The sequence below is a fragment of the Nothoprocta perdicaria genome, unplaced genomic scaffold, assembly GCF_003342845.1.
Source record: "Nothoprocta perdicaria isolate Ctin4 unplaced genomic scaffold, notPer1 scaffold_118, whole genome shotgun sequence".
In the NCBI taxonomy this organism is placed as follows: domain Eukaryota; kingdom Metazoa; phylum Chordata; class Aves; order Tinamiformes; family Tinamidae; genus Nothoprocta; species Nothoprocta perdicaria.
This window is the reverse complement of record NW_020454294.1, coordinates 2,059,840-2,077,757: the sequence shown is the minus strand read 5'-3', so window position 1 is coordinate 2,077,757 and position 17,918 is coordinate 2,059,840. Positions and strand designations below refer to the sequence as shown.

The 17,918-nt window shown below is 44.7% G+C and overlaps 1 protein-coding gene across 1 annotated transcript in view; it reads right to left on the bottom strand.

Moving 5' to 3' along the window:
• The window catches only part of RHOJ (ras homolog family member J), a 45,852-nt gene that overhangs the window by 8,088 nt on the left and 19,846 nt on the right, over positions 1–17,918 (bottom strand). The gene's annotated exons all lie outside the window — the stretch shown is intronic.

The window sequence follows — 17,918 nt, the reverse complement described above, 5'->3', positions numbered from 1 at the left end:
AGGTTCTGCTGCAGATGAAGGAAGAGCACAGCATGRTTTATTGCTCATGTTCAGCACTGCTTTAGCACAGGCCACCTTGAGCTTCACAAAATGCTCTCATTGCTTCCAGTTGAACCCCTCTATTAGCTGATCTCTGTAATCTTATCAAGGATATGATCTGTGTTAATGGCATTTTGTTGACCAGTTAATCTGCTTAAATCATTATTACTCAGCTGGAAAGAAGAGGAGGGATTCCAGTTCCACTCATCACTCGATGGGAAGACTTTAAACGTTCATTGGGAAACTCATTCAGAATAACAGCATTCCCAGGCTGCGATTAGTTTTAAGGCACACAGGCAAASAGTTTGTATGAGCACAGAGCTGTAGCTGGAAGAGGCTAAGACTGGCATCTATTGACAGATCACAACCTGCAATTAATGAGATCTGAGAAAGATTAACACTACATTTGGCAAATAGGAGGCTTGAAAACATCACACAGGTTCTTGCTGACTTTTTTTAAGCGTTAAGACTTAATGAAGAAAAACATCTACCTGGCAGTGGAAACTAATAGTCACTATGTTGCAGAACTAAATCCTGCTCGAAATCTCTTAGACTTAAAGTCTCTGCCAGTGAGATTGGACAGATTGATTATTCAGCAGCTTTACGGGCTTGTAAAGCAGTCTGGTAATTTTGCCAGTGTATAACAAGGACAGGATTGACATGCTGAAAGGCTCAGCGAGGAGCAGACTTGCTGATGAGAACAAGACAGGTCACTCTCGCGTGACTGTCAGAGCGGCCTTGGCTCCAGCACAAGTGAGACACAGGGGAAAGAGGTGATGGGAATGGTGACCAAGAGTCCTCTTCCCATTCCTGCCCTTGGGAGGTCTCCCATACACAGTGTGGCTCTCACAAGACCTTGAAAGGGGGGTAGCTCTTGAGTGTGGAGGTAGAACAAATGCTTGGGGCCTGTGGGTGGAAGAGCCTGGGGAATGGGGTAGCCTGAGGGAAGGGGTGCAGACACAGATGGAAACCAGGCGAAGGCCTCATTGCCTTCCTTGAACCAGACCCAGACTCCCAACTTGAACTAATCTGAACTAAGTCCCCTCAGCATGCTGATTTTCATCTTCTTGTGATGTATGCACTCTGAAAAATGTCCCAGTGGAGGTATGAACAGTGTGGAACAAACTGATGGTAGGCTTGCCTTTCTTAGCTCTCTTCTAAGCAGCAGTCTGTGGGCCACTCTTTGTTCTGCGCTGGTTACTAGAGGTATCCCTCTCTTYTACCCTAATCTCAATATGTGTGTGTTGTTTTTTTTTCCAGTTGCTACCTCTGGTGACCCTTCAACCTACCCCTACGTGAAGAGATGCAGGAGTCAAATCCTTTCTGTTCATTTACCCTATTCAAGGACSAGCCATGGCATGATGTATCCTTCACTGAAGACAATTTTCCAGATGCTCTGTGTCATCCATACACTTCTCAGCTGGCCAAGGTGGAGTTTGGGAATATACCAAGTTGGCCACAGGTGAGCATCACTGAAGCTGTAAGCTCTTCATTTAGTTTGTATGGAGCTTGCAGAATGGTGCAGGCAGCCTCSAAAGCAGGGTGCTTGTATGGCAGCTCTGTGGCACATGCAGTTGCTGATGATCTAATGTGCCAGATGAATAGAAAGAGGCACTTGCTATACTCCAATGCTGCACAGTTACCCAGCTTCATCTCTCATGCTGGCTGATGGCTCAGCACAGGCAGACTGAGCTTGATTCTGCTTGCAAAAGATCAGGTCAGGTCTTCAGTGTTTTAAAAATTTAAAGATCACMCTAAAATTTCCTCTATTCAGGCTCAATATTTTTCTGTAAAGTTTTGCTGGCCCATTCCATGGTGGCATCTGAGTGACAGAGCTGCACTGGCAAAAAGCCCTGATACAGATACAAATTGCTGCCTTGTTCCAGGAGGTAATAGGACTTGGAGATAGGCCGCCTGGATAGAAGTCCAATCTATATCTCAAACATGCTCTGGCACCCGGGCACACCGTAACGCTTCCTGAACCATTATCTGTGCTCTGCAGTCCATGAAGTCATGGTAAATATTTCACAGCAGGTCTGTGGAACCACTTTGAACAGTTATATTGATAGTTTGTACAGCTCAGTTTGGCTCCAGGTGCTCTGCAGCAAATGCCAGGGTGGGATAAAGAGGCCAGTGGTTTTCTAGCATTACTCTCTGTATTTATGGGCTAAAAAACGTAAGAGGTTTTGAAAAATACACTCCAAATCACAATTGCTTGCCCAGCACAATAGCACAGCACCCTTTCTCATATTGGTTCTGCAGTGAATTATGTGGAGTACCAACCATTTCACTCTTGTTCTCTTTTTTTTTTCCGCCATCAAGCTTTGAATTTTATTTCTTTTTGTTTGTTGTGCCAATATATTTCATCATCTGACAGTACCCTGGCTGCACATATCGGTTCTCCACAGCTTACAACTATCACCCCCTGAAAACTATTTTGTTAGCATAACTTTGGCTACAGGCAAACTGCTCTATTTGGATTTCTGGTTCTGAATATAGAGGGAACCAAATGGCCCGCAATGACAGTTCAAATAACTGCTGGCACTTGTAACAATGACGTCTAGATTAATGTATTAGTGCTGAAGTCTCCACCACATATTCATGTAAGCAAACCAGATGTCAAAATAAATAACTCTTGCCTGTGAAAACATCATAGGGTATTTAATGTAAGGGTTTATCAGTCCAGCTTTGCCAGGCAAAAAACTACTCAGTATATCCACTTAGTTGGCCAAATTTGTGAGCTGATTTTGCTCTGCTAGACTTACAGGCTTTACTTTTGGCTTTGTCTATGTTTATGTTTTCTTACCCTGTTACTATCTCCTCTTCTCTCAGGGGCCAGTCCTACTGCAGGCTGGTGTGGATGTCCTTTGCTGCCACTGCGGGTAACAGAGGCACATTTACAGGCTAGTGAGCCCTAGCTTTATGAGCAAGCTTGGAGTAATAACTTATAAATTGTCCAGTCGTCCTTGTTATTTACTGGCTGCTGTGCAAAGGCACGTGGAGGTGGCTGGTGTGCCCAGTTTCCCAATGCCCCTCCAAGACCAACTTCTTTTGCTCCTGCATATGTTTGTTGGGTGAATCCCTAGCTGAAACTATAACTGAATCTGATCAATGTTTCAACTGCTGATCAGGTACTAAGGAGGACCATTCACTACTAATGAGAAATAAACTAAGCAATATTTATTTATGGCTTTGAGTTAAATTCTGTGAATAATTGTTTTAAAATAGGTGTATGTTTTATGTATAGAGCTTGGACATAAGCTGTTTGGATAGAAGTCCAGTGCTCCACGAGCAGGGTATTTTATATATACATGTGCATTTTATATGTAAAATACATTTATGTATGTGGATTCTTTTCCAGTTTCTAGTTAAACAAAATATTTAGGTTGCTGTATGAAATGTTTAGCTTTGATTGGGGCATCTTAACTGTGTACAGGACACACAGAAAGAGGAAAGGTTAAAATTCACCAGGGAACATAGGTGTCATTGGTGAGATAGTGGAAGACGGATCCATACACTGGGGCAGGGACAGGAGCCATGGTGTTACTGTGGAGGTGACYGCCTGACTTCTGTCTCCTCTACCTTCTCCTCTGCAGGATGATGAGTTGTCCTGGAAAACGATGGAAGAGCTTCAGGGAGAGGCATGACCCGGACCTGCCAAAGGGACTGGAGCAAATGCCAAGGAGGTGAGAACCGAATCTCCCACTTTTCAAGTCTCAGTCTCTGGAGAAGCTGATGCCCCTTTTTCTTTGTGAATATGCCCTAAATCCACATGTGTCATCAACCTGTGAAACTAAGRCTTTTCAGCAATGCCAGAATTGTTCGTTCCTAGCTTCTCCCCCACGTTCTTTACTAGAAGAAATTTGGAGAGTGCAGAGCCCTCTCCTGCTCACAGGCTTCTGCTGCTCTCTGGCACTCACCCCAGGCAGGACAGCAGTGCTCTTGTTGGAGCTTGTTTGTAGAAAATTACTTTAAAAATCCTGTTTATAGTCCCATTTCTTTTCCTATGGCAAAACTGCTAAATGAGGGTCTCCTTGGCTGATATGTCAGGTAAAACCTGTTAYGGTCCAAGCAGGGACTGAAACCCAGTCACATCTTGGAGGCATTTAGGTTTCTAATTCCCTTTAGGTCTAGTAAGAGTCAGGCACTAGGTGGTGACCCTTGAGACTGCATGTCCCTGGTTTAAGTAAACAGCAGCACCACTATTCAATGAGAATACAAAATAATTACAGGTAGTACATTTTTTTGCAGCACCTTTTGCCTTTTAAATGCTTCAAGTGCATTTGTGCATCCCATTTTGTGTCAAATTCTTGTTAAAAAAAAAAAAACTTTCTCTGGCTGCTGCAGGTGAGGAAAACAGACATGGGGCTGCTAGGGATTAGCCTCTTGCCTGCTGCTTTGGTTTGGACTTGGTCAGTGTCTGGGGATACTTGTTTTAGCTGCCACAGACCTGTCTTGTGGAGACATTACACAGCTGCAGCTGAAGCTGGGAATGCTCAGGAAGTCTATAAATTAAAGGCCTAAGGAGCCCACAATCTGGCACCCACCAAAGGAAGCTAGTCAGAAAAAAAAAAAGCGCAAGAGAGAYCTTAATGACCAGTCTACGTCACTGAGGCTGCGTGTGACAGCCGGCTCAGCTGAGCTCTGAAGGCTGCTAGTTGCTTTGGCTACGAGACTGTCCTCCCTGCCTGCCTCTGCTCTTCTCCTCCTGCAGAAATATTCCCTGGGCTTGAAGGAGTGCAGGACTAAAACCAAGCAGGGCAGAGGAGAAGCGGTGCTGTCAGACCCCTGCTCTCACAGGGCTGCTCTGCTCCCGTAGTCTGCGATTGCCGGTGGTGACTCAGGCTCACATCACCCTCCRCGTCCTGACTCCCTCTGTCACCACAAGCAGGATTTGATTATAAAAAAATTGTCTTTCTCCCTCAGTCTCGTCCTGCAGCGTAACCGTMTTCTCTCGGAAAGGAAAATCCAAAGCTTGCTGTTTTGCTCTGTAATTGGCCTGCACGCAGCTCTTTGCATGCAAATTGTATTAAGCGCCTTCCTTAATTACTCCTGTAATCACCACCCATCAACACGTAGAACCCTTTGATAGCAATTTTCCAAGGGAGGTCTAGAAGAGCTCTGAGCAAACCGTATCATCTTCTGTCACCTCATCAGCRGATGAGATCTATGTTCTGCTGAACAAATACTTTTGCCCATCTGATATTTACAATATCTGAGAAACATTTACAGTCTGCTTCCTGAGGTGAGAGCAGAGAGAGGCCTCCGGGGCCAGGGATTCAGCTGATTTCACTCTTGGTCTAATGAGGTAGTGAGGAATTTGCTGCTTTGTCTTTAGGCCACAGACATTTAGTGATTTTAAAGCCAGATAGGATTCATAGCATCATTTATTCTGCTCTAAATAGCTTATCTAGTGTCTTCCTACAAGGCATATTTTCTTGTTCTTGTGTCATTCTTGTAGCTGTTTTCCAAATGCTTTTTAAAGCAGTCACTAGGGCTAGACAGTATAGTCTATAAATGGTTTCATTACTGATCTAGCCAGAGGTAACACAATTTTCCTATTTCTACCTGTTATTCCTCAACTACTGTTTTAAGACTCTCATTGGTTCTGATTATTCTTATTACTTAATGCATCTTGCAGTACTCTATGCTTTTTTTAAGGCCGAAGCCAAGTCATTTTTTTTGTGAGAATCTCAGCTTTACAGTTTGCTAGCCTTTTGATTACATTSTTTTTAACACTTGTGGTTGCAAGGATAACGTGGAAACTTGAATCAGGTGCCCACTGAAGACTTTCACAAGGAGGGAGGCAAACAGCCGTCCTGCCACAGCCGTCTCATGGTGTGGACGTCATCGCTAAAGATTTTAGGAAGCCTGACACTATCCAGAGACAAGCGTTTTCAGCAGGATGCTTCAGATATTTCTGAAAGTTTCTGAGAGCCGCTATCCAAAGGCTCTCCAAAGCTTCAYTTCCAGACTAGTTCCCCACTGCTTCCAAGGTTCGCTTTTCTCCGTAGACTCTAATTTCACTCAGCTCCTTCGCTGTTAAGTAAGAGCAAAGAGACAGGCCCCAGCATGGATGTTATCGGGAGCATCCGCCCTCTTCCAGAGGATCCCACCCCGGCTTGCATTACCAGTGACAGCTCTATTGTCCCATTCTGAAATAGAAAGGGATTCATCTAGACAGGGTGATCCCATAGGCTGATTTATGACTTGCTCTATGTGCTTTTTAGCATCTGAGAGGAATTAGGCTGTAGATTCATAACTTGCCCACAGAGCTCCACAGTGCTAGGTATTTGCCGTGCAGAGACAGCTAACAAATACAACATCCTGCTCCACCAGTCATTTTTATTTCAAACAGCAGGTATGAAGTGCTGTAAATCTTTCAAAGTGCATTATGAAGATGGGCTTCAGTGTCGGCCAGCTTACATGACAAAAGAGCACACAAGCAGTGGAGATGGATTAGGAAGATCAAGCAGAATGAATCTAGTCCAGAAATGGATGAAAGAGAATGGAAATCCCCAAAGYCTTCAGAACAAGCACAACACTAAAGCGTGAGCCAGCTTCTTCCCAGTCTGGGACATTACTTATTTATAGAGAGCATGAATGAAGTTGATTTATCAGAATCATTGACCTCATTGTTTGTAAAACCAGCACTGGAGGATTTCCCCTGCATCGCGGTGAGTTATTGCTGTGCTAATCAATCCTTGAGCAAACTCGGCCTCTCTGATCGTGGAGTCTCAGGAACGCGGGGGTCTCTTGGCAAGGAGGGCTGTGCCCAGTTCCTCCAGCATGAGAGTCCTCTGGGAGCTCTTGAGACTTGGACATTGTGCAAAGCTGTGCTCAATAGAAAAGGCTAACGTGATTATAGTGCTTGGGGAACTGAGGAACAATTGACATTGTGTCTAAAAGAGTGTTTTGTTAGATTTCATTTTGCCTTGAATATTGGGTTGTGCACAGCCTGGGTGGTGCTTCCTGAATTGTTCTGTGCACCAGCAGGTTTCCCTGTGGAAGGCATTTCGGCTCCAGAGCTAAAAATCTGATAATAAGTGTAGATAAATGCTATAAATTTGCAGACACATTGACTCTGATGTGCTCATCCCCATGATACTCTAATTGAGGTCTTGTTACTTTCTACTGAAAGCAGAAAATTAATGTCAGATGTAGTAACAAATACGGTATTCAGTATCATAAATAGAGCCTGAACATTAGAAATATTATGATTGATCCTCTACAACAAAGAGTATTATGTATCTTCTTAACCTTGATGAATGGGTGGTGTTGTTCCTGACATCATGGGGTTGTTTGTGGCACCTAGATGAACAAAAGAACAACATTTTGGCTGGGACTGTAGTGTGAGCCTATCAAAAAAAATGAAAGGGAGAATGTGGATTATTATCTATATCTGTATTTGGGGCTCTCATAAATATTTTTAAATCTTCCATCACCACAGCACAGCCTCCAGGAATAAATTTTTCTGGAGCTGGGTTTATGGCTCAAGTCAATAACAAAGGTGGTAAAACTCAGAGATAATTAAACAATAACTGATAATCGTAATAATCTTATTTTTAACTAGGAGTGTAGCTGACTTGACCTGGAAAAGACCAGATGTTATGGTTTGTTTAGCTTTATTTTATTACAGATAAACTTGGTGAAGACTTTCTAAATCAGGTATTTGCTTATTCTGTGCAACCTAATTCTGTGAATTTGGAGTCTCCTAACGATGATGTCGAGAGCACCAATAAGTAGAGCAAGGAGTGTGGATTTTACTCAAAGGAGAAATGTGGGAATAATTGGAATTTTTGAATATTTGCCTAGCTTCTCCTTACTGCCCATGTAAGACAAAAGCAATTCCTCAATCTACAACTGTGCACTGAAGGAAAAAACTCTAAGGTCAAGCCTCCCATTATGGAAGGAATGYGAAATTTGGCAATCAGCATCACAATAATGGAATATTAATAGCAAAATGAAACAAATCACCACAAAATGTTCCCAGGCAATATGCAGGGTACTTCACAGAATTGTTTGAGGATGACAATTAGGGGAGCTTTAATTTCTAGAACTGCTGAATAGTTCTTGGCTAGGCCTAGCTAAGAGTCCTATTGGACTGAGGTCGTTTTCTGCTCCTTTGTTCAGGAGCTCTGGATCTACCTATCCACCCCACATCAATCACCACCGGTAACTGTGGTGGAAAGGTCAAGCAAGGAAGGGACACAGGATCAGCAGCTGGGTCATGGTGCTGGACAGATGGGACGGAAAGAACAGGTGGCAAAGTCAGGAAGAAAAATCTAGCTTTGAAGTCTGCAAAAGGGGACGGAAATGTGTGCTTCCCATAGCAGCCTGGTGTGAAGGGAAGTAGGATTGAAGTGCAGGAATAGCAGCCTGCTCTCTGTGTAGAGTCCATCTTTCCTATTCCTTATGCTCAGTGATTAGTCCAGCTGCCCAAATCTACACGGGTAGCTGCAAGAGCCCATGTGGATGTGGCTGGCGATGGGCTGGTGTGTGCTTGGGTGCTCCTTTGGGGCAGGGACCTCGGGGGATGCATGCGGGTCATCATGACACTGCCATGAACCTCCAAGCAAGAAACCTGCAGTCGAACCTGCTGGCAGCCTCACAGGCAGGAAGATGCCTTGGGCATTGTGCAAAGTTGTAGTAAAGTAGTCTTTAAATAGTCTCTATTCCTCTGGACCTGGGCAGGGGCTCAGTTGGCACATGGAACTGAAGCCAGGAACTTCGGGTCCTACCCATGCTATGGAAACCATGGGAGTTGAGGAGATTTAGGTTTGCTTGAACTCCAGCACTTCCATTGCTGATTTTTAGGCAAAGTTTACATTAAAAGACTTTCTGGGGTGCCTTTCAACACTAGCTTTCTGAACACAGCTGTCCTGTTGAAGCTTAATCCTCAAGCTGGCTTTTCCAGTGGATGTTTCCTGATGAGGAATTGGTTGAAACRATCCAGGGAAGGCCGTGACAGCATCACTGCCTTGCATTTCCCAGGAAGGGACGCCTGGCTCCTGTGCTTACCCTGCTCCMAAACCCTAGCTGCTATTTACCCTGCAGCTTACAGAGATTAGCCACACATTTTGTCCAGCAGCAGCTCTAGAAAGATAGAAGTGAGGGAGCAGAAATGTTAAACTCCGTTAACAAATGACTTGAAAACATTTAAAAGTTCTGATAAGGAAATCTRAAGTTAGGAGATTTTTCCCCCTTGGTTTAAAAGCACAAAGGTTTTAAATGTTGTTAATGTTTTTTCTACATCCTGCTGAGAGCTTTCCATGCTCCTCTCTGGTGTGGCAGCGGCTACAGACAATGAAGTAATTGTGATTTTGGAAAAGCAAAGGATCCAGCTGGACGAAATGCCTGGTCTTAACCCTGTCTGTGTGTGTGAAAGGCAGAGAGTTGAGCAAACCTGTGCATGCTTATATATGCTTAGACTTTTTTTTTTCAGTTGTAAAGGGTTGTGCTTGTGCCAGGCAGAAGGTACAAGAGAGCATGATAGGATCTCACTGGGCTGGTCAAGGAATTGGTGAGTTGTCCTGTTCTAACCAGAGCTCTTCACACTTCTTGCTCTTTCATTCAATCATTCCATGCTTGAAYGCTGTTTTGGAATCGAATCACAGGTTTCAAAGTAGCCTGAACTTCCATATCTTGCACTTCCCATTAGCTATAGCTTCACTTAACACTGTATTTGCTCTTGAAAAGATTTATGAGGCTTTATTCGCCTTTTCTTCAACCTAGCAAACATCAGTCAGCTCTGCTGAGCTCAGAGTAATGGCTTTTGGTTGGGAGCAATATCAGTCATGATGTCTTCTAGTTGAAAAAAAAGCGAAATAATTCTGAAGTAAGTAATATCTATTTTTAGTAAATTGCTGTTAAAATATTTGATTTGAAAAAGCAGTGGTCATTTTAGTTCTGGAAGAGTAGAAATTTATGACAAAATTGTTATTATTGTAATGTATCTTTGCTCCTTTCATTTAAATGAGATGAATGAAGTGACCAAGATCCTGGATAGCAACATATATTTCAATTAGTATTGCAATTAATATTTCAATTAAACATTGAAATATTGGCCAAAATGAAATTTGGCTTCTCTGAAAGTTATTTTTCCATCCAGGAAAACTATTATTTAGCTTCCATCTAAGATTATTTAAGGTTGTATTTGCTTAATGATTTACAGAAATTTACAGCTCCTAAAACAGCCGTTCTGAAAGCCAATTTTCAACATAATGCCTGGCAATTTTTGCTGCTTCTCATTGCTCTCCGGAGAGCTTGGCAGTACATTCCCCATTGCTTGTGGGAGCTTTAATCTGTGTTGTGTATTGGAAGATGTTGACACACTTCTTTGGCTACATAAAAGTGGCTCTAACGGGGATCGCATCTGACTCGAGAGAGCTGGGACTTTGATAGGAATCACAGAATGCGGCAAATAAAAGAGGAATTAATCAAGGCAGAAAATCTGGTTCCTGCAAAAAGAAATGAGCATGTGTGATATGAATGGGAAAGCCTTTGATTTGAGTGCCTGGTTAGCAAGTGAATGCTTTTCAAGCAACCTATTTTAGACAGTCAAACACACGTTTTGGTGGCAGAAAACCCTTGTTTTCGAGGCAGACCTTGTTCTCTGCTGCTATTTTTATGCAGCAACAGCTCAAATGACGACTCTGTTGGATCAGGCCCGCCCAAGCACCCAGTTGGAGCATGGCCATCCATGGAGCATGGAGCTCCATGGCCATCCATGGAGCATGGACAGGGAAGGTGAGGTGGAAAATTTTCCTGTTTTATGGCAAGGAAAGGAAGATGCAGCCAGGCACAGCCACTTGCTGAGGGCATAAAACCTGTATTTCCACCAGTTTAGTTCAGGGCTGTGACCTCTTCCTCCAAAGTTCCTCTCAAAACATCCCCAAAACCTGGAGAAATTGGCACAAGGGATGGCCAGGTACCTTTTCCCTCTAGCAGCAATGATGCTGCTGAGTTTTCTGGCATGCTGAGATTTGCTGTTGATTTTTAATGCWGTGGTGCATTAAAGGCAACCTCAGGGTCTTGACTTACTGTAAAACTGATGGCACGGACCAGTCCGTGGGCTTTTTCAGCCCAATTCCAGCAAAGGAACAGTGTGTGTTTACAAGGGGGCAGCGAGTCAGTCTGGCTCATAGCCGAGCAAGGGCAGGTGGGTGCAGTGCTTGGAGAAAGCACAGCAGAATGAAAATGAAGGTAACCCTGGGCTGCAGAGCTTTGACCATGAACCAAAGGCATTGCAAAGCCCAGGAAAAAAAAAGCATATTTTTTGCTTTATTTGCTGACATATTTTTGTGCTTTGGGCACCTTTCTCTTTTCCTTCTGTCTCTGTTTTTCTGTCCTTGTTTCAGCCTGACCTTTGCTGCATTGGGGCCAGGGAAAGGAGGCCAGCAGATTTGCACCCTACAAACCACAGAAGGTGGGATAAACTCCCTGGCTTTCCTCTTGTGCACTTGGCCTGCCTGGCTGCTTTTTCACTGATWTCAGAGTTACTTGGAGCTCCTGTGATCAGAGTCAGAACAGGACAAATCCAGGGCATGAAATGGTTTTGGCTGTTAGGTTTGACCTTGCTGGGCATGGACCAGGCTGCAAGGAATAAGCTCTGTGATCTGAACCTAGGGAACAGGGAGCAGGAGGGCGAGGAAGGAGCCTCACATCCCTGCTTYTCCCTAACTCCCCGTGGCTCCCTGGAGAAACTAAGCCTGAAGGCAAAGCTTTTCCCAAGTACCTGCAGAATTAATGCAAAATTAAGCGTGGTGAGACCCYTCTGTTCTTCAATAGCTGTTTGGGTTAAAGGAGAATTAATGCTGGACAGTGGAAACTCAGAATTTCTAGCCCTTTTCATAAGCTTGTTGGTGAAGCAACCATCTCTAATTTCACTGTGCAGCATTTGAGCTCCCAGGTTTTCCCTAATATCCCACTTATTGGCCTCCTTTTCGCCTTTCAGCTCCTGAACAGATGTTCTGTGTCTGACAAGGCCAAATCCTCCCCTCACATTTATGCTCGAAACACAGAGCACTGGTCTGGAGTGTGAGGCTGAATTTCATTCTGATTGGGTTTTTGGAGGGTGCCAGAGCCAGTGGGCACCTCTAGGAATATAAATACAAGRTCGAAGCACTTCCTGAGCTGCTTGCACAGGGAGAAACTATCATCCTGGGAGTTAAGTAGGTTGACGACCGAGGCGGCTGCATTGTGTAATTAAGAGTCTAAATGAGGAATTGGGATTCTTTATGAAGCAGAAGTTGGGCTTAGAGAGGAGGGAGAACTCAGAGCAGCAGCAGGATGGCAGCACCCTTGCATTGCAGCATTTCCAGCCTACTCGGCGTGCCGGGGTGGCCTGTCCGTATTCCTGGCTTTCCCAAGCAGCAGGAATCCCGCTCTGTGGCGGAATTCCCTCTGGCCGAGCCGCACGGGAGCCGCCGCTCTGCGGTGCGGCATGCGGGGCGGCCGCTGGGCCTCACTGCCGTCTCGCTCGTGCCGGTGCGCAGGGCTATTTTTGGCAGGGCTATTTTTGGCAGGGCTGTTTTGGCAGGAGCGTGGCTGGCGCGAGCCGGCGTGCGGCCCCGCTCGTGATGCTCATGCGGCGACTGCGGGCGCGTGGCGCGGAGCCGTGGGGCTGCGCCGCTCGCCCTGCGCCGCTCGCCCTGCCGGCTGCACGGGGGAGGGCAGGATGCAGCTCCACAGATACTGTGGGATAAAGCTCCTATCACCCTGCAAATGGAGTGGCAGCATGGTGGGGACAGCGGGAGCTCTGAGTGTCCCTGCTTGAGCAGGAAGGTTGGACTGGATGATCCCTAGAGGTCCCTTCCAAGCTTAACCATCCTGTGATTCTGTGAGCCTGGCGGCACTCTGAGACCCCCCAGGACAGTGCTGGGTATTGGACAAGCCTGCGCTATTTTGTCTATTGCCACCTTGATGGTTTTCCCTTGCCTTGTGCAAAACCATGTTGTGTCTCTAATTTAGTCATCAGAGCATCATCAGGGTCTGTGGGTTGAGGGCGAGTTGAAAGGGTCCATTAATCCTTGGACCTTTAGCTGGTGCTCGCAGGGAACCCAAAGCAGCAACTTGGAGAGCAGCYGTGATGTATCCCTGCCAAACGCAGCTGGGGCCAGTGGCTAATTGGTGCCCTGAGCTGGTGGTATTTTTCTTCCAGGAATTTTGCTGCATCGTAACGTAAAGGTCGTCTTTCTCCTAGCGTGTGAAGGGAGCTGACCCCGATGCCAGGGCACCTCTGGGGTTCTTGCTCAGAGGGGCCGAACTCGTGATGGGCATATGGAGTCAGYGGGAAGATGGCTCCATGTGGTTTATTCCCAGTTCAAAACAGTACTGGGAAAGGCCCAATAAATCCCATATCCTCCCAACCTCCTATGTCCAAAGTGCCCCTTAATATCAGACCAAGCTTGCTAGTGTGCTGGATACTGCTGGTGCATTGCCTTGCAGCYGTGGCTCCCAAGGAAGGAAGCACATGCCTTGGTGCAAGATGTGTTCCTCCTCGCACGACCGAGGTTGCACTGCAAGCTAAATACAGCTCGTCTGCAAACAGCTCCTAGGGGCATAAATGTCACAAGCGTTTCGTAGGAGGGTTGCTGTGCACACGGGGACTTGCAGACACTCCTGCTGACAAGGTGAAAGGCAGCAAAGTGCAGGTGACGGGCACGCTTTCTGCTGGCAGAGGACGTGGATGCAGAGCCTGCATCTGGCTTCGTGGGGGCAATTTACAGCCGTTGCGTGACTCRGTGTTTTGCACTCTCTGTAAATACATTGTTTGTCCCTTTAAATGCCGCTTGCTCTAAAATCATGGCAAAGCTGAGAAGCCCGTGTTGACATGAATGCAAACAGATCTAAAAAAAAAAAAATTCTGGTAGGGTTCCACACATAAACGCTTTGGCCCCAATCTTGCGGTTAGACTTGTGTGGGCAGATGCTTGTGTTCCTGCAGAGCTGGTCCAGCCCCAGGAGGAGCTCGCACGTGCGCTGGAGTCAGCTATTTGCTGTGAGGGTTTTGCTGGACTGAGTCTCTGTGTGGCATTTTGAAGAGTAGCTAAACAATTCAAGAGCACAAGTCCATGGGTTCTCCCTAGGAATGGTGCTTCGTAAGTGACCTAGACTCTTTGGAAACTCTCTTTGCTTTTTTATTTACAAGATATTGGCTAAAATTTTCCATTATGGGAAGAGACTAATGCAAGAAACTAGGTGCCTTGCTATCAAAGCCTCCTGCRCTGCAGTGTTAGGAACCTTCAGTCAACACAAATGGAGGTGACAAGAAACACTTTTGAACACTTTGTCATCTGCATTTTGCAAYAGGCAAAGATTATAATTCAGGAAGCCACTGTTGTACTGGTTCTGCTTGCTGTAATGCCTTTTCAGAGCTGACTTTGATTTCTTCCAAAGATTTCCCTACAAATAATCTTGGGGTTTTTTTCGTAGTGGGAAGTTATAGGYTGTAGTCGCCTCTATTAATTGTGCTTTAGTTATTAATTGGGCTACTAGAAATTGGTAGATAATGTGGTCCTGAAATGCTACTGTTAGGTGCTCTCATTATGTTAAAGGAGTCTTCRTGTAGAATAAATAGACTAACAGGAATTTGCATCACCAAACTGGCATTCRTGCTCTTCCATCTCATACCAGTCACTGGGATGCAAGTTTTGCTCTCAACTACTCATGCGAGGCCCCCATCTTCAACCTATTAGTCCCCAAACAGCTCAGGGATGTACTTTGCACCGAATGGTACAGAAATCCATGGGATTTGCCTATGTTCTATTTTGTTATTTATTCAGTAATTTTTGGAGGATGGAAAATTAAATCAATCGTCTAAAAGTAAAATCAAACTTAAGCGAATCTTGCATTTCACTCACAGGTTTTAATGGCAGAACAGGCTTTAAAATAACAGTTGAACATTATTGATTTTGTCTATTTGGACTTGTGTCCTGTGTGCACCCAAGTATTTCGGCTTGAACTGAGTGAACACAGTTCCAGTAAGATTTTTGACAGTAGCTCCAGGACTTTCCAGTGTGGACACACAACTTGTGTCCTTATTAAAGACACYGTGGCTAGAAAATGCCCTAGAAGTTTGCCCTGCCAAAGAGGCCGTTTGTACTTCTTTCAATGATGCATTTAGGAGATGTGCTCTCACGAGGCCTCTGTTCCTAAAAGATCTTCCCTTCCAGGCTTTCCAAGGTCACGCTTCAACATGAGACTTGAAAATCTTAAATGTCAGCACACAGTGGGACAATCTGTTGAGCACACGCAGGGCCTAAGTAAATTGCCTCTTTTTCCTCACTGTGTTAGCTTAAAAACTTAGAGAAATACAGACAACTTTGCCATGAGATTTAGGACTATCCAGACTGTTCTTTTCCTGACAGTGACTTTTACATATATGCCGAGAGCACCTGCCTATTGCTCAGGTCTTGTTTTTTTTTTTTGGTAGTGTTTCTATATTTCCTAAGTCTTTCTTCATCTGAATCGCACTGAGTCAAGGGTAAAAAGTCAAATGGACTTTAAAGCAGCAACTGACTTTTAAGACGCTCTTTCTCACTTGATCTCAATGCTGACTGTAGATTGCAACGTATGGACTGCAAGAATAAAAATAGCCCASTAGTGAGGGTTCCCTTTCACCCTTAGAAGAGAGATTCCTGTGCAAAGTGCTCATCTGCAATCACGCTCTGGTTTGGAGAGCCTTCATTGGGATGTTAACGATATTGTGCTTAAGAGCTGCCGCTTTCAATATGCAGACAAACCATGGACCTTGTCGGATGGYTTAAGCTGGTGTTTGAGGTTAGTCAGAGCAGAAGAAATCACTGCTCTGGAGCTCTGTCCTGCGACAAGTGTCAGCAGCTTTACACGCACGTAGGTGCCAGCCGGGTACGGCCGACACTGCTGCCGTGCATCAGGGATCACCTTGGCAAGCAGCACGTGGCCTGTGTGGTCCCACACGTGGTGACAACCTGCATCTGGGGCTCTCAAGGCACTAGAACAGAGCAACGCTCTGCTCCGCTGGAGAACTCACGCGCTGCACGTAAAGATGAATAAATACGTTTGCTGCTAATCCGGCTGGCCAGGATCTGCTCTTGGCAGCAGCCCAGAGATGCTGATCACCTCTTATATGACTGAGAAAAACAGCGGAAAGGAGAAAGCTTTGCAAAGTATTAAGTGCTGGAGGAAGTGTAGAGCAAGGCTCATTTCACTCGTTTAAATAYGTGGTAGAGGTATGTCCCTGGAAAGAGGCGGATTTGGACTGTGTGTACATGTGCACACGYTGCATTTGGACTATAATGGGGACTCCGTCCACTGATGGCAGCAAGACTGAACTTTGCAGAATGTGAAAACCAGCCAAAGGCTCCACTGTATAAAACATATGTAGGAAAATGGCCCCGTTGTACCCAGCTTTCCACACTGAACGCAAAAAGACTGCATTGTATTTTCCAGCCACTGCCTGAATGCAAATTCATAAATACGGTTAATATGATTCTTTTGCTTCCACAACTTTTCTTCTCACAGTCCCTGCTTACTAAAATGCTAAGTTATTCATTGAAATTCCACCTCCAGGGGAACAGGCCTCCATCAGCCGTCCACAAGAAAACAGAGCGAGTTATCACAGCAGCAGTGTTGTGACCAGCTTCTCTATGCTCTGCTGATAGTTTTTGAAAATTTTCCATTATCTTGGCTAAGAGATCAGTGCAATTCTGTACTCTCGGCTGTGCCTTTGATTCTCTGTTATCAAGCAAAACATGATATCATGTACAGAAAACACAAGAATCAAAAAGCAGTGCTTGGATAGCTTGGGAAGGGCCTGTCTTAATATTTTTTTTTTCCAATGATTCTGTGATCCAAGCAGTAAAGAGTTACTTTGCCCATCTGGCCCCATGGATATGTAAATATATATATATACATATATATATATATATTCTTTTATCACAGAAAAGTTTTCTGCAAGATTTCCCAAGAAAGCACAGAACCGCTGTGCTCTCTACAGGAGCACAGTACCCTGGACTCCTAGTTTGGTTCTCCTCTCCCTCTCCTCCCTATCTCTTTAGATTTAATTTTTAATCTTTTGCCCTTGTTCCAAGGGCAACCTTTCACTAACAACCTTTCAAAGAAYGCAAATACGCTTTTGGTGCCATAAGGAGAAAACTCTCAGCTATTGCTATGGTCTTCTAGAAAGAGGAAGATCTGAGGCTAGAAGATGTTTTAGGCCTATTTTTGARAAGGAACCAGGTAAGAAAAGTGTCCCAGGAATCCTGGCTCAGTCACAGGGTGAGTGTAGAGGAAAAGACAGGTGCTAAATTGTGGGCATAAACCRGCTTTGACTTCTTACTATGAGGTTCTCTCTTATTTTGAAGAGATTTGCTTCTCCAGGTTTGTCRGTGGTGGAATTATACCTGCTTTCCACAGTATGAGGCAGGCAATGATCTTTCATAGAGCTGAACTGGGTTGTGAGGAGGAGGAGGAGAGAGGAAGAAAACAAAAAGGCAGAGGAGGAAGATGTAGACAACACGACCGATAATGCAGGCTGTATCCTAGCTTTATTTAGCTGCATGGCTGAGTGGCTGGGAAACAACACCAGAATCTTTACGAAGGCAGAAAATGTGTTTCAGGRTATAATTACCTGGTTACAGTGTAGTGAAATAGATAATTATCATCATTTGAAAATGCCTTTTATTCCTATTTTTTTTTTCTTTTTTTTTATTATGACTGCTTTGAGGACCATATTATCCACATTTATGTATACCATCCATTTCAGGATTTGGAAGTTTTTTGGGATTTTTTTTTTTCTTTTAAATCAGTCACCACAGGTTGTTACTGCTATTTGTTGGGAACAACTCACTGGCAAACATTAAAGCTGAAGACAAAAACAGCTCTGTGCTCACTCCT